Source organism: Schistocerca serialis, chromosome 9 (genome assembly GCF_023864345.2).
Source record: "Schistocerca serialis cubense isolate TAMUIC-IGC-003099 chromosome 9, iqSchSeri2.2, whole genome shotgun sequence".
Taxonomy (NCBI): domain Eukaryota; kingdom Metazoa; phylum Arthropoda; class Insecta; order Orthoptera; family Acrididae; genus Schistocerca; species Schistocerca serialis.
Genome location: NC_064646.1, coordinates 468198129 through 468225465, shown reverse-complemented (window position 1 = coordinate 468225465; position 27337 = coordinate 468198129). Strand labels below are relative to the sequence as shown.

The 27337-nt window shown below is 48.8% G+C and overlaps 1 protein-coding gene across 1 annotated transcript in view; it reads left to right on the top strand.

Moving 5' to 3' along the window:
• The window catches only part of LOC126419009 (ubiquitin carboxyl-terminal hydrolase 2-like), a 237964-nt gene that overhangs the window by 125935 nt on the left and 84692 nt on the right, over positions 1 to 27337 (top strand). The gene's annotated exons all lie outside the window — the stretch shown is intronic.

Here is a 27337-nt window from a genome sequence, read left to right as displayed (position 1 = left end):
GCAAACGAGACTCAGTGTTCGGGGCTACTAGACATCCAGCGTTCTCAAACTCCCTCCTCTGTACTGCTGCAGATTACGAACGCCTGTTCATATTTGCTTTGCGAATACAGACCGTCCGAGGAGCTGTAGCTGTGCTCTGCCGCATCGAGGCAGACGACAAACGTTGTGATTGTCAACACACTTGCTACCTTGTTCTGGTGTCACTGCGCAGAAGCAGCACGATTAGTATGTGATATTTGCAAGTGAGTGCTTTGACTCCCAGAGCCAGAAAAGCTACAGCTGTCTACGAGGGGTGCGGTGTCTACAAACGAGAGCGAGCGGGCGAGTCTGCACTTTCTCTACACCACGTGTGGCTGTGCACTGTGCAGAGCGAATTGTGCCATCATCACGGAGCGAAAATGCCCCCTTTTACAGATTCCCGCGACGCCTCGTTGTCACAGACTCCCGTAACCTCGTCAGGAGATGTGGGCAGTGCCGTGCTATTGGTGCAGTCCGAGCTGACAGCAGCCGTGGCGTCTGAAATGGTTGTCACATTGGACTGCGCAGGTGGTAGGAGCCCGATATAACGCGATTGCTTTACCCACCAAGTTACGTCCTAAACGCGGCATATGGATAACAGCTTATAGCGACAAACGACGCGTGGGAAATTCGGAAAAGCACATAATGCGATGTTGTACTATATAATTATATTCCCTGATTTGGTCCTCGACGTACACCACATCCACATTCTAAAAAAAAAGTTGCTTTTGTATGTCCATTCTTCACGCCGTCAATAATTCTTTACATTATCACACAGAATAAGCTTTCCGTTTCTGCAATATCAGAATAGTTAGACAGAAATCGAGACTAAAAAGGGGCACTGCGTTGTGCGAATTTGGTTGTGCTCATTTCTGCACTGTCCAACACAATTACAGAATCACTACTTTGAACCCTCGTAATTGCCTCGCATTGCGACTAGAAGTTTGAAATTTGGGTCAGTGGTGCTTCCAACCGTCCTCTGCAATGATGCAAAAGCGTAGCGCCCTGCTCGGCGACGTTTCGTACGCCGGGGTGTCGTCACGTGCAAATTAAAGTTCACGTGAGCTGTAAAGTGGGTTAGTGGTGTCAAATTGGGACCGCATTCTGTCCAACGTCACTGTTGACGTGTCACGTCATGGGAAGGTCGTCACACCCCGAATTACCCATACGGCTGCAGCAGCTCTCAGTTCGCATCATCGGTGCTACCTGCACAGCTTTATGTCTCTGTACACAGACATCCATCTACTGATGTTCACATGACGGCGAGATAGGCAACCCTTCAGACACCTCTCTGATGCCGTATGCGACGGGCAGGCGCTAGTGTAACGCAGGTTGATTGTCCCTCCCGCAGGTAGGAATCGGTGAACGAAAATTTCTGTGAAGTGACATTTTTAAAGTGCCCCGTAAAGGCGCTCAGATGGCACTGAGGGCGTTGCTACACTGGGATTATCAGAGGGACCCTTTGCTGTTCATTCACGTGCTTGTCAGTTTCGCACGCGTCTGTACAGGCGCCACGAGAGGGCGCGAGAAGGTGGGGACAAAAGCACAAACACCTTCTGCTGTTTCGGACGCGCGTTCATATTTTGTCCAATGGTTTGGGCGGTCCCTAGTGGGTCTACCCTGTACTCCAAAACAAACTTGCTGTCACGCTTGTATCTCGAGTGGTCACAACAGTAGTTCGTAGGTTAGGAAGCAGGGGGTGGATCGTGGTAGCTGGGTACACTGCAGAATATCAATAGACACTGCTATAATTGAATAATCGAACACATTTACTTATCTTTTGAGAAGCAGTCGTGTAGAACGTAACAAACACTTCCAATCTCTGAATAAAGTCTTTTGTCGACTCAACAGTAAAGTGTATTTTCTAGCTGTACTGGTTCTTGCATACCTAGCTAACTATGTCATAGTCAGCCGCTGTCCCGAGGAGATGAGGAAACGGTCTGCGCTAACGAACTGTGCCCCGAGCGCTGTCGTCGGCGTCCTTTATGTCGGCGCCGGTGAGGGCGCAGGTATCTCGCAGTCTTCCCGGAGAGTGGAGCTGCAGAGTCCCATTTGCGTACACTGCCACTCTGGCGCCATCCCTCGGGGCCTGCAGATACTGATGTTCGCGATGGTGGACTGACGGCCAGAGCACGAGTGTTGTATTACGATGGCGCCACAGTGCTATAGCCGAAAGGGTTGGGGTCACATCGAATGGGGTTGCAGGCCCATCGTGTCCTTAGAAAAGGATTGACTCGTCGGGAGGGGGGGGGGGGGCACGGGACGGGGGGACAGGTTTCAGAGGTCAACAGGGGCAAAATTTGTCAAAAACGTCGTCCTTCGATACATCGCGCTGCAAATTGTCGTTTTCTAGGACGAAATGTTTGAAAATGAACGCACCTAGGGAAGAAGTTGTTCCATTGATGTGCTTTATGCCACCGCCTGAGGCCTGAGCGGCGGTGTGTCTCAAGTGTTTCCCTCGGCAACCCGCAATAAAATCGCGTGATTTCAATATTGGACGTCGCGGTTCTGACGTCGATCAGAGGCGTCAAAAAAGGAGTGAAATGTGGGTGAGACGGGGTGTGGCCACCTTCCCGTCGCGTGGCACGTCCACAATGGTGTTGGGCAGAACTGTGGTGAAATCTGTGCCAATGTGATCCATTTTGCACCTCACATGAACTTGCGAACTCCGGCCTATTGTTTGTACGTGTGAGCGTCGCCGAGCCTGAGGCCGACAGGCTTTTGCACCGTTACAGGGGAAGCTTAGGGGCACCTTTGAGCCATATTTCAAATGGCTGCCTCGCAATGGGAGACAATTACGGCGTTTCAAAAAGGTGATCCTTTGGTGATGTTGAGCAGTGTGTTATTGTCAAACATTGTTATACAGTCATTTGTCGACTGCGTTACGTCTGCATCCACGCAATGTTAACAGTGAGACATGTATTTAGGCTTTTATTTAGCGACGGCCCTGGTATAATGACAGTTGGGCAGATCCGACGTTGAGTGTAGTCTTTAGTTACTCGCATCTAACTCAGGTTATTGTTTACAGGGCTTCAAGGGTCTAGTGGTTAATGTTGCTAAATGAACACCACATGAAGACTGTAATAAGAATTATACACCGCATTGTATCCGAATCCGCTGTGTGTCGCGCTTTTATTGTAAGCTCCTATGATGGATTGCCCCTTACGAAAATAAAGTCAGCACCGTACCATGGCCGCGCCAAAAATCATTCAACGTCACCTTTCCCGCTGGTGGTCGGGTGTTCGCCTTTCTCGCCGGTGGTGAACCCACGGGTTTCCAATGTTTGCTTTGCTCGTTCCTCTTGCAGGCAGAGCGATAAGCCCAGCACTCGTCTACGGTGGTTAGGCAGTCGAAGTCGTCTGGATTGGGCTGACACGGCTGCAACATTCCCGCTGCTGCCGAAATGCCCCACATCACTGATGGGACGCGCCATTTTATTGCGGTCCGTCTAGCGGCGAGGAGCGGTACTGTGGCGTGAGGATTGCCGTGGTACTAGGACTGCAGGCATGTGCCTGACAACGGGGGAACGTTAGTTAGGTCTGTGTTTTTTCAAGGAGATATTTAAAACTTTATAACCCCTCGCAAAACTGCACATCGACACACCTATCCGCCTTACACTGCGTGGGTGTGGCGGAACGTGCTTCCATTCTCAGATGCCGCGGGAACAACGATAGTTGCACCCTTTCGTGCAAGGCGGAATTGCTCTAGTTTTATATAGTGAACCGCCGGACAGTTACTTGTTTACGCCACTGGACTTTCACGCTATTGTAGTAACGGCGCGTCCGGGAAAAGACGTCCACGCGTATTTTTCCTGCAGCTCGGAATTATCAAGCAGCAGGTGTGTTTCCAGACTGATACAGGTGTAGCCGTTTCCCTCGCAAATCTTGAGGCGTATAATCGGTTACGGACCTCACCACGTGCTTTTTCGTTGCTCAGAACCAACTGGGCAGTCTTGTGGGCGTCGCGATCACCGCACGTTTCCGGCGCTTTCTGGACTTCACCCTGTCGAGACCCCAGGAGTTGCAAGTCGAATATATTTACCTTTTAACTCTTTGGTTTTTACTCATCGACCCTATCAGCTGGGTGTCTGACAACATTTCGTATAAAAATCTTCTGGGTGATTGCCGAAAATGTGGCTCCTGCCGTTTTTAATCTTGCAAAGCAAATGGAAGACTGTACTGCACTGATACCGCAGTCCGTAAAATATTTCCAGACTAAGGGTGGCGCCGTTCTGTAATGCAACTGATGTCTGACGACGACACTGAGAAACTACCATGTAGACCAGATGGGACGACTCTTGCACACTGCGTGTACACGCGTGCCGTCTAATAGTCCACGCCACACGGTAACAGGTACATTATCGTCTCAGCAGCGCTGTAGTAAAAATGGTTCAAATGGCTCTGAGCACTATGGGACTTAACTTCTGAGGTCATCAGTCCCCTAGAACTCAGAACTACTTAAACCTAAGGACATCACACACATCCATGCCCGAGGCAGGTTTCGAACCTGCGACCGGTAGTGGTCGCGCGATTCCAGACTGTAGCGCCTGGAACCGCTCGGCCACTCCGGCCGGCGCGCTGTAGTAATTATTATGCCATTTGTTGGTCGCTCGTTCGCGATATTTTAGAGCAATGGAAATTTTACGAATATAAGTTACATCTTTTTACAAAACAGGTTTATTTAAAAACGGGAAATGTAAACACTGCTATGGCTAAACGACATTTCGGTTTTTTACGCTATTACTCGGAATTTTTTAAAAAATCTTTCATAACCGAGGAAAACAAATACCTAAAAATGTCGGTTATTTCAAAGTTTTTCCGCCTCCCTACACCGGGCGGACGTTGATAAAACCGAAAAACTGGCGGACGGATCCCTGACTGGAAATGGAGGAAAATAGGTACCATGAACAGGTGTCCGGAAATACATCGTTATCACGGTAGATGCCGCTGGCGAATGAAATTTCCTCTGACCACGTGACGCGTGTTCCTTGTCTGTTGCAAGCTGTGTAATTGACAAAGCATACTGTAAGCAGCAGAATGGTCCGGTATTCGTGTCGGGAACAAGCCAAGATGGTGTTTGTGTTCGGTGAAGCAGATGGAAACGGTCGAGAGGCAGCACGGCTATACCATTGCAATACCCTCAAAGGCGCGAACGACATCACACAACATCTCAAACCCGTTTTGAGCATTTGTGTGAACATGGCTCCTTTCAGACAGGCGAACGTGCAGGGAGGCGGCAGACTGTATGCACACCCCGTCTGGAGGACATGGTTGTACAGGATATTAAGACGAACCCCTAGTACAAGCTCCAGGCAAGTGCCCCACCGACAGGGTGAGAGCCAAAGTACGATTATGTGTATCTTGCATGACAACTGCTACTATCCCCATCACCAGCGATCCCGTGGAGGCGACTTTGAACACCTGCTGTGATGTGGATGCAGTGCAGCTGTGTTCCGGGACGACTTGTCGTAGCAAGCGCACCGTCCATCTGCGGACACCAGTTCATAGGACCTTTTCTCCCCCATTTCCAGTCGTTAATCCGTCCCTGCAGTTTATCGGTTTTATTAATGTTCACCCTGTGTAGCGTACACCCATTGTCTTGAGGAGTTTGGAGCATCCTGCACGACTTTGCTCTGTCGAGCACTTTTTCTAAGCCTACAGATCCTGTGAACGTGTGTCTCGCTTTTATTATCGAGCGCAGCGTCAGAGCTGCCCCTCTTGACGCAGCCGGCCGTTGTGGACGAGCCGTTCTAGGCGCTCAGTCCGGGACCGCGCGACTGCTACGGTCGCAGGTTCGAATCCTGCCTCGGGCATGGATGTGTGTGATGTCCTTAGGTTAGTTAGGTTTAAGTAGTTCTAAGTTCTAGGGGACTGTTGACCACAGATGTTAAGTCCCATTGTGCTCAGAGCCATTTGAACCATTCCTCTTGACGCCTTTGGCTTTTCTGAACCCAGACAGACTGTGATCAGTCAAAAATGGTTCAAATGGCTCTGAGCACTATGGGACTTAACATCTGAGGTCATCAGTCCCCTAGAACTTGAACTACTTAAACCTAACTAACCTAAGGACATCACACACATCCATGTCCGAGGCAGGATTCGAACCTGTGACCGTAGCAGTCGTGCGGTTTCGGACTGAAGCGCCTACAACCACTCGGCCACAACGGCCGGCTTGTGATCAGTCACATCCACAGTTTGATAGTGGGCGTTAAATATTGCGCGCCGCTGGTTTGTGTGAGGTTGCGCGGGCCGCGCGTGGTCCGGACCGCGTCTGCGACTCGCACCGCCGCCTCGCCACTCCTCCGCAGGTTAATCGATAGCGTAGGCTTCCGCATCAGCTGGTGGCAGCCGCGCCGCCCTCACCTGTCCAGCACCTGCTGGTTCTCCTCGCCAGTGTTTACCACCTCGGAGTATGATTCACTTGTAGCTCCGTGAAAGTTTTTTAGGTAGTTGTCTGTATCTATGTCTACGTTTGGGCACACGGTTTTCTATATATACGATACTACGGAAAGTGCCCAGCTTTTTAAATGTGTTCTTCGTGCCTGTCTTGGGTGACAAATACGGACAGAAACTGCCTGTAAAATTCAGAATTCTGCGTCAGGCCAGACACGAACCCGGAACCTCGACTTTCGCTGGTAATGTTCGTATCGACTGAGCTGCCCAGGCGCGACTCACAACCCACGGTGTCATTTCTTCCACGAGTGCTAGTCCAATAAGGTAAGCAGGAAGGTTTCCGTGAGGTTTTGGAAAGTGGGAGCGTGGAACAGGACGATCGAAGCTCTGAGACTGGGAAGAGGGGAAGATTAAGATTTAACGTCCCATGGATGTCGAGGTCGTTAGCGGCAGATCACAAGCTCTGTTGAGGGAAGAATAGTTGTACTGACGGTTACATCATGGAGGACCAATCTAACGTTGACCTAACTTTGAGGAGATGTTCATCATATAATTTCATCCCATTCAGAGTAGATGTCCATTATCCAGATCAGCATGGCGTGTGATCCCCACGGATACGAATACTCTTCTGTATTCGTTGTAGCAGGACAGAAACAACCGGCGAATGCCATCTTGAGAAATTTATTACCGTGTCTCCAACAGGAGCTACATCATTTTATTATGTTACTATGCAATGTCTGTGTTGAGACTTCATGTTATACAATGTTGCTTTAGAGACAATTGCATGAGTATTGCTTGCCTCGACGGATTAGAACGACGATCACATCGAATGTCCCTCTCACAAAATGTGTGGGTGTGAGTTATTATCAGGTACGGACGTGTGCGAGATATGGAGGTTTGGGTCGGCCGTGGAGGCGTGCTGGAATAGCCGAAGCATTAGGCCGACCACTCGCATTAAGCGGGGAAGCAGGTTTTAGCACAAATTTTCGTATGTCAGTGATAAATAGTGCTGCTGGAGTCAATTTGGATTCGCTATTTTTGAGTCAAATTTCATCGTACGTGCTGTACCAGTTCATCAGTATTGTTGGCTGGAGGCTCGTGTGGAAGTACATGTCTTCGCGCACAAACTAGTACACCGGGCAGGCCAGTCAAGGGTCCGCACAGTCCCCAAGGCGTTTCTCGGGTCAGCTGCAGTGCGGGATGTTGCGTTATCCTGCTGCAATATGCCATTTCGTACTGTGATAAATGAGGGGTGTGGCAACAAGATGTACCATTCTGCTGGTAAGAATTCACCCTCCCTTCAACAATTACCGAAACAGTCTTGTTGGCATATCCATTAATCTCCCACACCACAATTCTGGAATTACAGAGGTTTGGGTCTCGAAATTCGCTAATCTCTCTGAACTCTCGCCAAGTCGCTACGAACACGTTGATTTCGATTTGTCCTCCATAAACGGAAGCACCACAGAAGGCCACTGAATTGACTATGACTCTACACGGTGCTAGTCCGTCCTGACTCTGGTATGGTGCCAGCAGTAATAGACGCTCTAGAACTCGAGATACCAGCTTTCAGTAAACCGATTCCTGTCGGTTCGTCGTGACGCTCTGCTGCCACCTCCGGCCAGACTTCAGCTGTTGCCATCCGTGTGTTCGTCAGAGCCAGACCGACTGGAAGGATCCTTGCCTGCTCTTCTTCCCACTCTGCTGTCCCACCTTGCCACCATTTCTCCTGCAGTCTTTGTGCAACAGCCAACTGCCTAGTGATCTTTCCATACGATGCTTCATTCTCCCTTATGTCAATGATTCGACGTTTGTCAAAATCCGAAAGACAGCGACAAGCCGCACGAGCACGCCATCTGTGTGTGGATGCTGCGACGCGATGTCCACGTGCCGTCTTCCAGCAACGTGCGACACACCCAGTAGCCGTCCCGTACTGACACCATTCCTCATCTGTAGCAATGTCACTTTCTTGTACTCTACATAAGCTCACAATAACCAATTATGAAACGTCCACTGGAAAATGTGTATTTACATCACCACATATGTTTCGTTTTATTGATGTAATACATTGTCAGTGGTCTGCAGTATGCAACGATAACGTAACTTCGAACACGGTGGTCACGCAAAAGCCGAGTCGTATTAGTCGACGTACACGGGATGGACAAACATATAGAAACAACGCGAGAAGTCCATAATTCAACATATATTCGTATGCTTGCCAAGCTTGCCCTCGAAGGACACCTCTGCAATGTCCTCAATACGTTGCAACCGTCAGTCGTGGTCAGAACAGTATTCTGTGTACTTGTGAGTGCGCTATATCGGAGCTAACTGAATTCGAACGTGGGCAGGTTGTTGGTGTTCTTAACGAGTGTTCGTCGTCAACTGAGGTAGATGAAGTATTTGGTGTTTCAACAGACACCGAATCTAAAGTTTATACCGCATACAGAGAAAGCGATAGAACGTCATCCGCTACTTCACAACGTCAGTCTCCGTTGTGTAATGTTGACAGACGGACACTGAAGAGGTTTGTGACGAAAAATAAGAGTACGGCAGCTGCAAATGTCACTGCATAACCGAATGTCGCCCTCGCGAATCCTGTCGGCGCCAAAACAACACGTAGAGAGCTCCATAAGTAGGAAATTGCAGGGCGAGCCGTTCATCAGTGATATGCCTGTAACAGCAAACCGTCATGCCGAAGATATAAAACCTGGACTGGAGAGGAATGGAAGACTCTTACTTGGTCGGATGAGTCTTACACACTGTTTTCAACTTCTGGCCGAATTTGCGTCCAGAGAGTGAAACATGTCGGGCTTTCGCAAATGATTTCGACAGCCATATCGTGATATTCCGTGGACCAATGATTACTGTGCGCGGTCGCAATATTGCCAAGGATTATGTGACGATTTTGACTGATCAGGTCTATCCCGCGGTACAGTATTTGTTCCCGTTCCCAGAGGATGAGCTGCAGTATCTAATCAACAAGTTACCACATGCACGTGGAAATGAAGACTAAGATCATGGCGCAGGGCACCACCAAACTTCCATCCATCAGCATTGACGGCCATGCCCTCCAGGTAGTTGATGATCTCACCTACTTGGGATCTACGATTTGTAGCAACTTGTCTGTGGACACTCAGATTACCAACAGAATTGCAAAAGCATCGGCTGTAATGGGTAGATTGAAAAACAGAGTATGGAAGAATGGACTAAAAACTAAATTGCAAGTATACAACGCTTGTGTTATCAGCGCCCATTTGTACAGCTGTGAGTCATGGACAACTCTTGCTAAACACGAATCCCGACTGAACAGCTTCCATCTCCGGAGGATCCTTCAGATATCTTGGAAGGATAGAGTACCCAACACAGAAGTATTACGGCTCGCAAGAACAACCAGCATTCGTGCACTCCTGAGTCACCGACGTCTAAGGTTGCTGGGATATGTCAGGCGCACGGATCCTGAGCGAATACCGAAAAAAGTGCTGTACGGAGAACTTCGGGAGGTTGTGAGGACAGTAGGAAGACCGCACCTTCGCTTCAAGGATGTCCGCAAGAGAGATCTGACCGAGACCGGGACCAGCAAGTCAGTGGGAAAATAAAAGCTGGTGACCCTGTCAAGTGGCGACAAGCTGTGCGCAGCGGGGTTGAGCTCGCAGAGATCGAACGCGTGCAAGAAGACATCAGGAAGAGGGCAAGACGGAAGGACAGAGTAGCCTCTGGTGGAATTCCTTCACATTTCAAGTGCCCAAACTGCAGTAGAGACTGCCACTCTCGAGTGGGACTTGACAGCCATAGTCTGAACCAACTGTGCTTCACCATCATCCTTCGAGGATGGACGGATGCCATATATGGTGGCGCTGTGTTGCGAGACGACAGAGTCCCCGTTCGCACAACTCGAATCGTCAAGGACTCGATAGTGTAAGATTCTCTCGAAAACTATGCAGGACCTGCATTTATCGATTCCGAGACACCTGGAAACAGTTTTGAATGCTAACGGTTTTCCTGCATCGTATTACGTTGTAATGTGTTGTATTTTTCAGTCTTTCGAAATTTTGTCCGGTCCCTGTGTCTCGCAGGTGTGGAATACTGGAGTATCAGTTTGCCAGCGCTGGTGTCTCAACGCTGTCCGGGGTGTCTCCAGACGTGTCTTCGGCCTTCAGTCGTATTAACTGGAGTAGAACTGTCTTCAGTCATGAGTCTCGCTTCGAACGGAGCCTCGATGACCAGCGAAACGAGATTCATTGCTGAACGCCACAGAATGCCATTGGATCTTCCAGTTGGGTATGGCTCTACACTATTCTAGTCTCTGCTATCTGTAGTTGAAACCCTTCCCAGTTTGTCAGTGCGATACTTTATAATCACTGACGACAATAGTGTATATCATCGTGCCTGTTTTGCAGTTGTTGTAAAATGTTGTCCTCACGGTCATCTGGCAATTTAACTACCGACGGCAGTTAACGCGTGGCTGTCGGTCGAAGTAGGACGACGAAGAAGAGCTCTGAGCTGATAATATCAGCGCCGTACTTTGATGCGTGAACGGCATGTGCACGCACGTGCGTAACTGCTAAACACGCAACCGTATATCGTATACTCGATCTCCTGTCTTGCAAACTGTCTATTGGGGTAATCGAGTTTGTAATATCTCTTAAGGGGGGTGGGAGGGGCTGCAGTGAGCGAAGAGTGGTGGAAAGGCAATCGGGACATGTGGAGTTGCCAGTGAGACGATGGGGGCAGAGAATCGCTTTGCGAGAGACTATTGCACGGGAAGATCTGGAAATTACGTACCACTGTGATGTACACTCACTCCGTGAGATTCCACGACAAAGTTGAAGGAACTCTTGAAATGTCACACGTATTTTGGTATCCGGAAGTTCCGTTCCAAACGAGCAAACGGCGCCGAGTCACGAATTTGCGCAGACGTTAACTAGCGGCACGCGCGGAACGAGCTTTAAGCGAAATCGTCACGGAACGCTCCACTCGCAGCCATTGCGCCATTTGCCGGGTTCGCGGCAGCAGAAAGCTGTCTCTCTCTCTCTCTCTCTCTCTCTCTCTCTCTCTCTCTCTCTCTCTCTCTCTGCTACCCGAGGAGCGCAGGCTTCCGTCGCTGGTGCGCCTGAGAACGGATATTCCGTCCTTTTCCCGCCTTCTTTTCTGGTTTTGTCATCACGTCTGTTGCAGTTTTTACTGTGTTTTCCAACCGCCCAGCTATCTCCGTTAGATTACACGTGGGCCGCGACCCTTACAGGATTCTTATGTGGGAACATATCGCTCCCACATAAGATGGCATCCTTCCCCGTTTGTACAAAAACACTGCAACAAAGTAGTTATACATACAAATCGTATTATAGATTCTCAAAATATTCGCCTTCAAAATTTATAAATACTTTTGCACAAGTTAGGATGAACTTTGGGATCCCCCCCCCCCCCCCCCCCCCACCACCACTCTGATGTTAGTACCTCACAAACATTGCTCTGGAAAGAACTTCTTGACTCGAGGTAATGAAAATGGTGGTCGACACACGTTTTGTTTGACAAAATAAAACAAGTCGTTAGGCGGCCAATGAGACATCAGTTCGTTGTTTCTCCACGCCAAATGATCGGTTGTTTGGTGTACCGTGCTACACCTAGAGCTGTCAGGACGAAGAATGATTGCACGTTTTCGTTTGTTTCTCCTGATTTCATTGATGACGTGTTGCAACAGACTGATGTAAACCGCTAAGCATTAACTGTTCTTCAATGGGCTAAAGCAGTGATCACGACGCATCCAGTGTAGTAAACAAAGAGACAAGCGATCATCGTATTGGAAGTGCTTCACGAAAGAACTAAGTACTTCTCTTCGTTTCATTTCCTCTTGCAACAGCCAGATAGTTGATTGTTACTCGCTTCACGGTTCTGCAAATACACTATCTGCTTAAAAGTGTCCAGACTCCTATTAGTAGACATTAATGTGCTCTGTGTCGACCTTTCGCCTTTCTACATCTACATGGGTACTCTGCAAATCACATTTAAGTGCCTGGAACATGGTTCATCGAACCACCTTCACAGTTCTCTATTATTCCGATCTACACCACGAAGATGACGTGCTACAGACGCGAAATTTAAACGACAGGAAGAAGATGCTGTGATATGCAAATGATTAGCTTTTCCGATCATTCACACAAGGTTGGCGCCGGTGGCGACAACTACAACTCGCTGACATGAGGAAAGTTTCCAACCGATTTCTCATACACAAACAGCAGTTGACCGGCGTTGCCTGGTGAAACGTTGTTGTGATGCCTCGTGTAAGGAGGAGAAATGCGTACCATCACGTTTCCGACTTGGATAAAAGTCGGACTGTAGCCTATCGCGATTACGGTTTATGGTATCCCGACATTGCTGCTTGCGTTGGTCGAGGTACAATGACTGTTAGCAGAGTATGGAATCGGTGGGTTCAGGAGGGTAATACGGAACGCCGTGCTGGATCCCAACGACTTGGTATGACTAGAGTCGAGATGACAGGCATCTTATCCGCATGGCTGTAACGGATCGTGCAGCCACGTCTCGATCCCTGAGTCAACAGATGGGGACGTTTGCAAGACAACAACCATCTGCACGAACAGTTCGATGACGCTTGCAGCAGCATGGACTATCAGCTCGGAGACCATGGCTGCGGTTACCCTTGACGCTGCATCAGAGACAGGAGCGCCTGCGATGGTGCACTCAATGACGAACCTGGGTGCACGAACGGCAGAACGTCATTTTTTCGGATGAATCCAGGTTCTGTTTACAACATCATGATGGTCGCATCCGTGTTTGGCGACATCGCGGTAAACGCGCATTGGAAGCGTGTATTCGTCATCGCCATACTGGCGTATCACCTGGCGTGATGATATGGGGTACCATTGGTTACACGTCTCGGTCACCTCTTGTTCGCATTGACGGCACTTTGAACAGTGGTCGTTACAATTCAGATGTGTTACGACCCGTGGCTCTACCCTTCATTCGATCCCTGCGAAACCCTACATTTCAGCAGGATAATGCAGGACAGCATGTTGCAGGTTCTGTACGGGCCTTTCTGGATACAGAAAATGTTCGATTGCTGCCCTGGCCAGCACATTCTCCAGATCTATCACCAATTGAAAACGTCTGGTAAATGGTGGCCGAGCAACTGGCTCGTCACAATACGTCAGTCACTACTCTTGATGAACTGTGGTAACGTGTTGAAGCTGCATGGGCAGCTGTACCTGTACATGCCACCCACGCTCTGTTAGACTCAATGCCAGGCGTATCAAGGCCGTTATTACGGCCAGAGGTGGTTGTTCTGGGTACTGATTTCTCAGGATCTATACACCCAAATTGCGTGATAATGTAATCACATGTCAGTTCTAGTATAATATATTTGTTCAATGAATACCCGTTTACCATCTGCATTTCTTCTTGGTGTAGCAATTTTAATGGCCAGTAGTGTGTATCTTTCCGTGCGAGGTCTGATTCCCTTATTTTATCATGGTGATTGTTTCTTCCTGTGCAGGTCGACATCAGCAAAATATTTTCGAATTTGGAGGACAAAGTTGGTGATAGGAATTTCGTGAGAAGATTCCGCCGCAACAAAAACAGTTTTTTTTAAATATTGACCGAGCGAGGTGGCACAGTGGCTAGCACACTGGACTCTCATTCGGGAGGACGACGGTTGAATCCCGCGTCCTACTATCCTGATTTAGGTTTTCCGTGATTTCCCAAAGTCGCTGCAGGGAAATGCCGGGATGGTTCCTTTGAAAGGGCACGTCCGACTTCCTTCCTCGTCCTTCCTTAATCCGATGAGACCGATGACCTCGCTGTCTCGTCTCCTCCCCCAAACAATCCAATTCCCCCCCCCCCCCCCCCCCCCCAAATGGAGGGCGCTGCCGATAATGCTCCAAATGCTCTCAGTTGGAGAGGTGCGGCAACCTTGCTAGCCAAGGTAGGGGTTGGCAAACACGAAGACAAGCCGTAGAAACTCTCGCAGTTCGCGGGTAGGTTTTATCTTTCTAAAATATAAGCCCACGATAGTTTTCTATGAAGGGCCATGAAATGTCGTTGATGTACCGCTGTACTGTAAGTGTGCCGCGGATAGCCAACCAGTGGGGTACTGCTTTGAAAGGAAAGGCACCCCAGACGATAATTCCTGCTTGTTGGGGAGTAAGGCGGGCGATAGCTTGGAATCCCACCATGATCCAGGGCGTCTCCAGATACGTCTTTGGCCTCGAATCTCTTTGACTGTAGTAGAACTGTTTTCAGTGATTGGTCTCGCTTCGAATTAAGCCCCGAGACCAGCGAAAATGATTCTGGAGACGGCCCGGACAGTGTGGGTTACTAACGTATTACACACCAACAGGGCCAAGAGCCAGGAGTGATGGCCTGGGACGCCGTTTCATTTCATAACAGCACCCTTACAGCACAGCGGTACGTCGACGATATTCTACGGTCCGTATTGTTGCCCGTCATGGCAAGCGATCCTGGGCTTATGTTTCAGCAAGGTAACGCCCAATTGACAACGTTTGGAGCGTTATGGGCTCGGCCCTCCAAGCAACTCAGGTTGACCTAACGCGTCAGTCGGGAAAAATTTGGCACGATATTCCTCAGGACGACATCCAACAACTCTGTCAATTAATGCCAAGACGAATCACTACTTGCTTAAGGGCCAGAGGTAGCCGAATGCGTTATTGACTCGCTCAATTTGTGACGCTCTTTTTCTTGAACAAATCGTGAAATTTTTCTGAAATGGTAACCATTTGTTTGGCTGTACATGTACATTGCATATACCACATTCCGTCCTATTCGGATAATGCCTTCGCGGTGCGTCGCGATTTTTGTCTTAGGGTGTATATAAAAAGTAGTAGACCTGTAGCGTTCCACTGAGGTACGCTAGAAGTAACTTCTACGTACGTAGATTTCTCTACTTTAAGAATGACGTGCTGGAACTACCTTACTCTTCCGGCGTTTCGAGCCTACCAGAAAACTTCTGTGTCGAACACTTGAACTGTGGTTCGTTTCCTTTCGTTATGTGTGTCTCGCAGACCTGAAGTAACAGTGGGCGGCCATGTGTGTGTGTGTGTGTGTGTCGTACCTGCAGGGACGACCTTGGAGCGCCGGCGCCAGCCCTGAATGGCGCGGGGCGGTCCCTGGAACTGCCGCCGGAACTGCATGACTCACTGGGCGAAGCGCGGCGCCCGCTGAATCAGCTTTCCGTAGCCGCGGCGATCTTGCGTAATTTCCCGGCGAGGCCGCTGTCGCCGGGCGGCCTCGGTACTACGCTGTTTTCAGTTCTGCCGTTGTCCAATCCGCGATACGTGTCTTCGATGACGATAGAAACTGAAGGAAAGAATTAAAATCTGTGCTACAGCCAGGACTCGAACCCAGATCTGTTGCATACTAGGGAGGTGTGCTAACCACTACGCTACCATAGCATTGCGGCTACCGCAGCTGCACGAAGTACCCTAGTCCAATGCCCCCCTAACACGAACTTCAATAACTCATACCTTCAACCAATCGTGCCCTTCTCAAATCGTCAATATTGCCGAGGCTCTCCGGTATCGAAGAAAGTTCAGACTCGTTCATCTCCAGGAAAATGTAAGTCCGTCAGATCGATAGATCACCTACACCTGAGGTGTACGGCTGCGTGACCCCAATAGATACAAAGTTATTCCAGTATCGGGGAGCCTATGGAAAAGAGGAATATGGGATGAAGGTGTGAATTGAAGTCTATGTTGGGGATGGCACTGGAGTAGTGTAATCCGTGCAGCTGTGGCAGCCACAGTGCTACGCTGTTGCTATGGTTACCACACCTGTCTAGTAAGCAACAGATCTGAGTTCGAGTCCTGGCCGTGACACATATTTTAATTCATTGCGTCGGCTTCTGTCCTTGTCGAAGATAAAGTTAAGAATTTTTATATCTCCAGGGAAATGTAATTTCATCTGATCAATAAATACGTATACCATTTTCTGATAATAGGGAAGTATCGCGTTTATTTTAACCCTTTGACTACCATCGTGACATATGTGCCCCACTAACCAACTGGAATTTGTGGCATCTTATTGCCGTGTATCAGTGTCCCACTGGTGAAGGGAAGCCTAGTGAAGGTTAGCAGAATTCTTACGATCAGAGACTGCACCTGCAGCGTACGTCCTCTAGTTTTTGCGCAGTCGTTTCAGAAACCTTGGAGGTACTCATGAATAATCCTCTACGGCCTACCCCTAACCCTCTTCGAAAACGAAACAGTGGGAAATATTTCGTATTGGTACTTCTGAGTAAGACATTAATTAAAACAACCCTACATTAATGTTTTTCAATTAAAGTGTTGCAAATTAAAAAAAAAAAAGAAGGCAGTACTGCTTACGGTAAGAGAACACGTAAACACATTTATACCGCTTATATAAGAAGGAAGTAAATACATACTAAACAGAAGCGGATTAGTTAGGTTAGTTTCGGTCATAGACGGACGATGTCAACTGTGTTAGCGCTTGCCAATTTGAGGCTCAGGACGCTGTAGAGGTTGTGGCAGTCGGGTCGCTGATGTAGAGGCTCTTGAAGAGAGAACAGGGTAGGTTTCAGAAGCTGGATCGACGTTTGCAGCATCTGCGTGGCTCGGAAAGAGCGCCCACTACCCTCCTGACCGCGACCGTGCTTATAGCATCCAGTCCATCTCCTCCTGCAGGTGTGGTTCGACCTGCGCGATCACAGTAGATATGCGGAAGTGGATCGCTACAACTCTACTTAAATAAGAGTCGACTAGAGACTGAGCTAAATATGTATGTTTCGGTGAAAACTACAGACTTATCAACAAGTACACACACTGCACTACTGTTCCTCGGAATAATGTTTGAGAAGCTTCAGAATTATATTATCTTCCGTCAGCCGTTCCCATTTTGCTACTCTGTGCGCTGTTTCGTTCACCGCTTTCACAGGACTGGAAGCCGACACATCAGTTTGGGACGAAACATCTAGTCTTCAGCAAATTCCTCAAAATACGCTTTATTTTATTTTTATTTATTTTTAAATTTTTTATGTTACAAGAAATGACATCCGATTTTATCATCAAGTCATATCGATAAAAGCACGAATATGTGCATCTTAAACTTTTCGGAGGCACATGACGCTTTTTGCGTATTTCTATAAATTGTTGATATCCTGAGTTCTAATTATTTTGATGCATGATGCGAAGTAAAACTTTAAAAAAATTGTTGATGGCAAACAATATTGCTGCGGTTTCTTTCCGATACTAAAAATTTAAAGTGGTAAAACGCTTCGGGCGAGAAGTGGTTGTTGCCTGTCTTTGTATGGTCGTTTCCCTTAAAATTTTTCCATTTCGTAGCACGGGTCGCAGCTTTATCGGTGGAAAAACTGTTAGGGCCTGAGATTATGTGAAAAGAAATTGCCAAGTTTGTATCATGTGCAAAGAAAAAAAAAGTGAAATTAATGTTTCTTTTACTTCCACGCATTTTTACGAGACAGATATATAGTAACCGTTATCATTAAATTCATAATATTTGTACACCAAATAAATACCCTCAAACACAAGAGCATGCGCATCTCTTCAACCTTACCTGTGCAACGAAACATTACTTTCTTCGAGATACGTTGATGTCTATTCAAATTTCGCGCCAGTTGCATAAGAGAGGCACTAGTAGCTGTACTATGAGGACGCAAATCAGGCGTGTTTTAAATAAAGGCTGTAAAGCTCGTGAGCGTTGGTTACCTTTGAGACTGGACGTTCTGAGTCGATGTTAGTCTAGAATCCCAATAAGGCGACAAAGACGCCATTATTAACACCTTAATGAATTTCAACGAGGTCGTGTGATAGAGGTAAAGAAGCTGGATGTTCCTTCTGCGATAGTGCAGGAAGACTTGGCAGCAATATAGCCGCTGTACACGATTGCTGGCAGCGGTGATCACGAGAATGTACGAGCGCAAGAAGACTGTCTCCGTGGCACTACCGAGAGGAAAGACAGTAGTGTTCGGCATCGTACTGCACCAGCAGTAGCTATCTGAGGAGCTGTTGGCACCACAGAGATACAACGAACTGTTACAAATTAGTTACTTCAAGACAGCTCCGAGCCAGACGTCCTGTAGCGCGCATTTCACAGACCTCAAACCACCGCCATTTGAGAGCATAGTGGAGGACTGTTGTGTTTTCTGGTGAAAGCCCATTCTATCTCGGTGGCAGTGATGGTCGTGTGTTAGATGGAGGCCAGTTGAGGACCTGTATCCAATCTGTCTCCGTGCTGGGCGCACCGGACCTAATGTATCAGCATTTCACATTTGCAGTAGCTTGTGTCGCACTTACGTTAACCCGTGATCTGGCTATGCTAGTCATTTAAATACGTTATAATACACTACTGGCCTTTAAAATTGCTACACCACGAAGATGACGTGCTACAGACGCGAAATTAAACCGACAGGAAGAAGATGCTGTGATATGCAAATGATTAGCTTTTCAGAGCATTCACACAAGGTTGCCGCCGGTGGCGACACCTACAACGTGCTGACGTGACGAAAGTTTCCAACCGATTTCTCATACACAAACAGCAGTTGACCGGCGTTGCCTGGTGAAACGCTGCTATGATGCCTCGTGTAAGGAGGAGAAATGCGCACCATCACGTTTCCGACTTTTATAAAGGTCGGATTGTAGCATATCGCGATTGCGGTTTTCGTATCGCAACACTGCGGCTCGCGTTGGTCGTGATCCAATGACTGTTACCAGAATATGGAATCGGTGGGTTCAGGAGGGTAATACGGAACGCCGTGCTGGATCCCAACGGCCTCGTATCACTAGCAGTCGAGATGACAGGCATCTTATCCGCATGGCTGTAACGGATCGTGCAGCCACGTCTCGATCCCTGAGTCAACAGATGGGGTCGTGTGCAAGACAACAACCATCTGCACGAACAATCGACGACGCTTGCAGCAGCATGATCAGCTCGGAGACCATGGCTGCGGTTACCCTTGACGCTGCATCTCAGACAGGAGCGCGTGCGATGCTGTACTCAACGATGAACCTGGGTGCACGAATGACAGAACGTCATTTTTCCGGATGAATCCAAGTTCTGTTTACAGCATCATGATGGTCGCATCCGTGTTTGGCGACATCGCAGTGAACGCACATTGGAAGCTTGTATTCGCCATCGCCATACTGGCGTATCACCCGGCGTGATGGTATGGGGTGCCATTGGTTACACGTCTCGGTCACTTCTTGTTCTCATTGACGGCACTTTGAACAGTTGACGTTACATTTCAGATGTGTTACGACCCGTGGCTCCACCGTTCATTCGATCCCTGCGAAACCCTACATTTCAGTAGGATAATGCACGACCGCATATTGCAGGTCCTGCAGGTCTGGATACAGACAACGTTCGACTGCTGCCCTGGCCAGCACATTCTCCAGATCTCCCACCAATTGAAAACGTCTGGTCAATGGTAGCCGAGCAACTGGCTCGTCACAACACGCCAGTCACTGCTCTCGATGAAGTGTGGTATCGCGTTGAAGCTGCATGGGCAGCTGTACCTGTACACGCCATCCAAGCTCTGCTTGACTCAATGCCCAGGCGTATCAAGGCCGTTGTTACGGCCAGAGGTGGTTGTTCTGGGTACTGATTTCTCAGGATCTATACACCCAAATTGAGTAAAAATGTAATCACATGTCAATTCTAGTATAATATATTTGTCCAATGAATACCCGTTTATCATCTGCATTTCTTGTTGGTGTTTAATGGCCTGTAGTGTAATTTGATTATTCTACATTAATTACTTTTTGGTGTTGAGATTTTTTCCGTCATTGTATTTTCCGGTGCAAGCAAACCCTGCCGAAGACGTCACCGTTACATTTTAAAAATTCGTTTACCAAAAATTATAGACTAAAGCAAAATGGATCCTTGTGGAAGAGGAAGGAAGGAAGATTAGGGTTAATGTCCCGCCGGCAACGGCGTCATTAGAGATGAGCGGAAGCTCAGATTGTTTCACCATTTGCCTGTAGTGATTTAGGGAAATCACGGAAAACGCGTCACGATAGCCGGAAACAGATCCGAACCGCCGTCCTCTCGAATGCGACTGCGCCACATCGCCCCGTGCACTTACTCAGCATAGGAGTGCCCGCTGTCAGCTGGTGCAGATGCGACGCCCGGTCAGCCCCTGCGCCGCGCGCCCCGGCGGCTCCCGCTGACCCGGCCGAGTCAAGGCCGGCGCGGCTCTGCGCTGCGCGGCGGCGGGTCGATGCGGTGACGTCACGCGGCCGCCTCGGCTCCTGGCGCCGGCCGGCACGCGTCCCGTACCTGCCCCCAGCCCACGTCTTCCGTCCGCTCCACGTAAGACCCCCTTGCTAGCCGAGATGTCGACGTCACCTCGCGATCTCGCTCCTCAGACGACTGCCGATTCTTACCTTGTGACGCAACAGCTGTCCTGCTGAAAGATGCCATCGCCACCGGGGAAAATATCAACCGTGAGAGCATGTAGGCGTTTCCTAACAATGTTCACGTAATCCAGAGCTGTCATGGTGCGTTCCGATTACTACCGCAGGTCCCACGGAGGCCCACATGCTGCCCACACTGGCCTCTATCCGTGGGTCTGTGCATGTTTTCAGGAGTCGTTCGTCCGGATCGAGGCATATCTGGACACTGTGCAATAAGCAACGTGATTCGTCCCATCAGGCCACACGTTTACACTTAGGTGACAAAAGGTATGGGATACCTCCTAATATCGTGTCGGACCTTTCCCTGTCGTACAGCAGGAGCTCGACGTGCCATCGACTCAACAAGTCATTGAAAGCCCTTGCAGAAATACCGAGCCGTACTGCCTCCGTGGCCGTTCGTAGTTGCGAAAGTGTTGCCAGTGCAGGATTTTATGTGCGAACTGACCTCTCGATTGTGTCCCATAAATGTTCGATGGGATTCACGTCTAGCGATATGGGTGACCAAATCATTCGTTCGAATTGTCCGGAATGTTCTTCAAACCAATTGCCAACAACTGTCGCCTGGTGACAGGGAGCATTGCCATCCATAAAAATTACCTGAGTTAACTTCCATTTTGTATCCCGCCTGGATAGGCGGCGCGTGGGTCTGCTCCTGAAAACTGAAGGGTAGGCCGAATGTAGGAAGCTAGGAGGAGCAGGTGAGGTAGAACACTTGGAACTGCAATTAAAAGTGGTTTTACTATGTACTTAACTTTGACTGAGATGAGCAGGTATGTGCGAAGGCGTACAGGTATCAACGCTAACAGCTACTAGTAGTTGGACAAACTATCATTGAAGTAACAAAGTCTGTAATGGCTAGCCCTGTATGAAGTAGAAGCTAAGTTGCTTGGTCGGCGGCTCGGAATCAAATGGGCTGAATCTTCAGCGGCGCTCGTAGAGCTGCACAGCGCCGGCTAGAGGGCGCTGTCGTCGGTGTCGGTGTAGTGCCAACCTACGAACTTGCATCTACGCCGTGCCATCGTAGCTATCGATACCACGTCCCATATAAAAACAGCCCACACCATTCTGGGGCCACCAACAGTGCGCACAGTGCCCTGTTGACAATTTGGGACCACCGCTTCGTGGAGTCTGCGCTACGCTCAAACCCTTCTCATCTAACTAGGCTACCGTTTCCGAGTCGTCCAGGGGCAAACCGATACGGTCACGAGCTCAGTGGGGGCGCTGCAGGCGATGTCGTGTTGTTAGCGGAGGCTCTCGCATCGATCGTTTGCTGCCACAGCCCATTAACGCGTAATTTCGCCTCACTGCCCTAAAGGATACATGACATTGATTTCTGCGGTTTCTTCACGCAGTTTTGCATGTCTGGTAGCACTGATATCTCTGCGCAAACGCCATTGCTATCGGTCGTTAAGTGAAGGCCGTCGATCACTGCGTTATCAGTGGTGACAGGTAATGTCTGAAATTTGGTGTTCCCGGCACTCTCTTGACAATTTGGATCTCGGATTGCTCAACGATTTCGGAAATCGAGGGTATCATCCGACTAGCTGCAACTACCATTCCGCATTTAAAGTCTGTTAATCTCCGCCGTGCGGCCATGATCACGTCAGAAACAGTTTCACATGAATCATTTGAATACACATGACAGCTCCTTGTGTACTACCGCCATCTGTAAATGTGGATACCCCATCTCTTGACTGTTGTTGCCACCTGAAACACTTGTGCCTGCAGCAACACTCTAATCTGTCGTCGGATATGGCACAGATGCGGCTGTGTAGAGCGGCTAAGCATCCGGTCTACACTTTGTGTGATGAGGCGCGGACGTCGCCAGCTGCTGGTTTCACCGTCTTTCAAAGACTTTTCATACACTGTCACGACAATAACAGACTACCAGCTTCGCCGTATTCGAGACGCTCGTTCCCAGGCGTCGAGCTGCAACAGTCTACCCTTTTCATGCCCCTCGTGTCAGTGGACGTCCCAATTTGCTGCTCGTATCGTCGCTGAAATGGTTCCCAATTGTCTGCGCTTGCCTTGCGTACTTTCGTTACCGCATCACGTGCTCCGAATGGCCCCAGACAGCGTTTAGTCTTTTTGTTTATATTATTCATACACTGAAGCGCGAAAGAAACTGGTATAGGCATGGGTATTCAAATACAGAGATACGTAAACAGGCAGAACACGGCGCTGCGGTCAGCGACGCCTATTAAGATAGCAAATGTCTGGTGCTGTTGTTAGATCGGTCACTGCTGCAACGGTGGTAAGTTGTCAAGATTTAAGTGTGTTTGAACGTGGTGTTATAGTCGGCGCACGAGCGGGAGGACACAGCATCTCCGAGGTAGCAACGAAGTGGGGATTTTCCCGTACGACCATTTCACGAGTGTACCGTGAATACCAGGAATCCGCTTAAACATCAAATCTTCGGCTTCGCTGCGGCCGGGAAAAGATCCTGCAAGAACGGTACCAACGACGACTGAAGGGAATCGTTCAACGTGACAGAAGTGCTACCCGTCCGCAAATTGCTGCAGATTTCAGTGCTGGGCCATCAACAAGTGTCAGCGTGCGAACCATTCAACGAAACATTATCTATATGGGCTTTCGGAGCCGAAAGCGACTTGTGTACGCTTGGTGACTGCACGACACAGAGCGTTACGCCTCACATGGGTCCCCGGCCTTTCTGGCCGAGCGGTTCTAGGCGCTTCAGTCCGGAACCGCGCGACCGTTACAGTTGCAGGTTCGAATCCTGCCTCGGGCATGGATGTGTGTCATGTCCTTAGCTTGGTTAGGTTTAAGTAGTTCTAAGTTCTAGGGGACTGATGACCTCCGATGTTAAGTCCCATAGTGCTCAGAACTATTTGAACTCACATGGGTCCGTCAACACCAACATTGGTCTGTTGATCATTGGAAACATGTTGCCTGGTCAGACGATTCTCGTTTCAAATTGTATCGAAAGAGTGAACATGTAGGGCTATAGAGACGATCTCATGAATTCATGGACACTGCATATCAGCAGCGGACTGTTCAAGCTGGTGGAAGCTCTGTTATGGCGTGGGCGTGTGCATTTGGAGTGATATGGGACCCCTGATACGTCTAGATAGGACGCTGACGGTGACACGTATGTAAGCATCCTTTCATTTCCATTGTGCATTCTGACGGACTTGGGTAACTCCAGCAGGACAATTGCTGCAGAGTGGCTGCAGGAACACTCTTCTGAGTTTAAACACTTCCGCTGGCTACGAAAGTCCCCAGACATGAATATTATGGAGCAACGTATGGGCAGCCCAGCAGGATTCATGGTGTCAGTTCCCTCCAGCACTGCTTCAGACATTAGTCGAGTCCATGCCACATCGTGTTGTGCCACTTCTGCGTGCTCTCGGGGGTCTTACACGATATTAGGCAGCTGTACCAGTTTCTTTGGCTCTTCAGTGTAATATTTAGCGTCATTGTTGTCGGTATCACGGCAGTAGTCGTCGTTGGAAGATAAATGCTTGCCTGGCTAGTGCGCAGTGCAAGCAGATCGCAGGCAAAATATTGAACGTTAAAGATAGTGTCGTTGGTTTGACGTCCCGCTTAGCAGACGATATTTGTCTATTACGTACACGCCCATTAAAGGCACAATATTCGTTCTAATTTTCGCGGCGTCTGGAAACACATCGTTCGCTGTCATGTATTTGCGTCAGAAATATTCAGTCGTAAACGTTTTAAATAGATTGTGGAGCTAGGTGGTGGTCAGCTAGGTGAGTGGTCGGCGCAGATGGCTGTCACGCGAAGCAATCTGGTTCGATTCTCGGTGCTGGAAGTAGTAGCGGCTACACGGCTTTGGGAAGTCTGCAAGATGGCCGGGAGAGCGGTGTGCTGGCTACATTCCCCCACCATATCGCATCCGCGTGATGCGGAAAGACAGAGGATGAGACGGCGGGCGATATACATCCCTGAGGCCTTCCCGGCGTGGCGCGGAGTTCGTAACTGCGTCCTAGGAAGTCCTTTTGTGATCCTTCGTAATTCCTTCGATCGACGTTTAAAATCTACTTCACATCAAGGTTGTTACAAAGAAATAGTTGAAAAAGAATATCCGTTCACTCACCGGAAGCGATTGAGAGAGCAAAAAAAGGAACTCTGAAATCAGGAAGCAAGATCTTCCGCTAAACCAGTCTGTGTCTCTACCCTGTTCATTCAATACTAATGTACCCGAGAGACTGTCTTAAGTTTGGTGGAAAATCTGTTAAAGTGTATGAAGCCGCCTTGTTTGGCATAACTTTCGCTGCAAGTTATAAAATAATTTATTAGAGGTAAATATAGATAATATGGAAAACATTAATAAATTCATCACCACTTCACCTCATCAAAGCGAGATATAGACAGAGATACACACCATATACACAGTACATCGCATTAACAGTATGGACAATTTTGTTTTTAGTGACCAATGTCGGCGATGTTATGAACAATACAAGGAACGCGAGTGAAGGCTTTCTCAGCGAATTTCATATATGAAGTCTTCACGGATTGTCAGCCGAGTAGCATCGTCGTCTCGTAGGAACATTTCGATGGAATGCGTCTCCATTCTTCGCCTGAAGATGATGGAGACGCATTCCATCGAAACGTTGCTACGAGACGACGAGGCTAGTCGGCTGACAACCCGTGAAGATTTCATATATAATACAAGGAACCTTTGCGAAAACGTCATAGCTTTTATCGCTCAGAAATGGACTGGATGAGTCGAAAGAAAACTACAAGAAAACCTTTCAGTCTATGGGCTTTAGTTTTAAAAGATGTCCGAATAAATGAGTCATGTGCGAACGAATGGACTTACTTACAAAAAAGGGGTTCTACATTGTACTGTTACGAAAACATTACGTGAGCAGCGGTTTCTCGAAACGCAAGAGTAATCGTTGTCAGAGCGTCAGTGTGCCAGGAGAGTTCTCAGGTGAAGTGCCGGTAGGCGCTCAGTTTTGTGCTACCCAGGGCAATGGCGAACAGACGTGGAGCGAGTGGCAGTGCTGCACTTGGAACATTAGCAGACTGTACGCTGCTGCTGCCCACTGCCCCCTGCTGTTTATCGAGGATAAGCAAATCGCATTGCCCAGTAATGTGAATCGATTTGCGACACGTGAGCACAGGGCCGTACTTATCACTCCTTTGCGTCCAACCCGTAAGCCTCGTGCCGCTTGCGCCTTTTTGTTTCTTTGCATTGTCTGAAAAGACACCATTCGCAGTAAAGCAGGAAGAAATATTACCTGTTTTGACGTCCTTTCTCTAAGGTTGCGCGTACTCTATCTACAGCCTGATAGCGGCGAAACGTCGCGGCATTTTTGTACTAACTAACTTGCCTTGTCTTATTGATTAGTGGAAATCTTTCACACTGAGGGCGGGCAGCGACGCGGGGGACGTCAGCCCAACCCTTGGCGCTCGGAGATGGCGTGTTGGGCCCTCGGGAATTTCCCCAGGTGGCCGCGCAGAAATGAGACGGCGTTTCGGCGGCACGCCTCTATGCGCTGCCATCACGTGCTGCGGGCACGTGACTGCGATACCCCGAGCCGACGTGACAGCACCGACAAAGCGAGGGCGGCGAGGCCGGGCAGCGGGAGCCTCTGGTGGGACACTGCGCATCTCCGTAATACTTTCGCTGTTACTGTACGAACCCATCCTCACAAAGGCGCGGCTCTTCTTTGGATCTTCTGTCGCTCTTCTAGTAAGCCGACCTGGTGACGGTCCCAAACTGACGAGCAGTACTCGAGACTCGGTCGAACGTGTGTTTCGTAAGCTAAGTCTTTCGTGGATCGACACGTACACGTACATACGAGCACATGTACGGGCGCGCCGCAACTGTCGCTCGGAACCGGCAACAATGCAATCCCCGTCTTTGTGTCGACCTGTGCGACCGCCATCGTTCGTGGGTCGGACTATAGTCATTTCCTTTCCTGTTTCACTCGCAAATTGAGTGGAGAAAAGAAACTCCATTGGCTCTGTATGAGCCCTCGTTATCGTATCTTCGTGGTCCTTTCCGAAATGTATCTTAACGGATCAACTACATTACTTGATAATATAAAAATTGTACTGCGCCAAAAGCTGTTGTCACATGACCGTGTCCAGTCGACCGATACAGACAATATAGGTATATAAAGTTTTAAAGTTATATATTTGTATAAGTTAATACATACTGCAGGCAGTAACTGTCTTATACAGCTGTCCGTTGCGGCAAGCCTGAAAGCAGTTTCATGCGTGAAGATTTATCTTAGTTAAGAATGACATGCTGTGTCATATTTGGCAGGAACTCTCGAGTCCAGTCACAAAGCTGGTCCGGTAGTCCCTACGCTCGTATTTCGTTCATCAGGCGACAGTATGGAACGCCTTCCGAAAGTGAAGGAGCGCGACAGCAACTTGGTGGGCGCCCGTGGCTTCTGCCACCCTGCTGTTGTGGACGAACAGAGCCAACTGTGTTTCACATTGCTGGACTAATTACTTTTTCTCTACACAAGTCATTGAACGATAATGTACCACTGATTCGCTATTGGG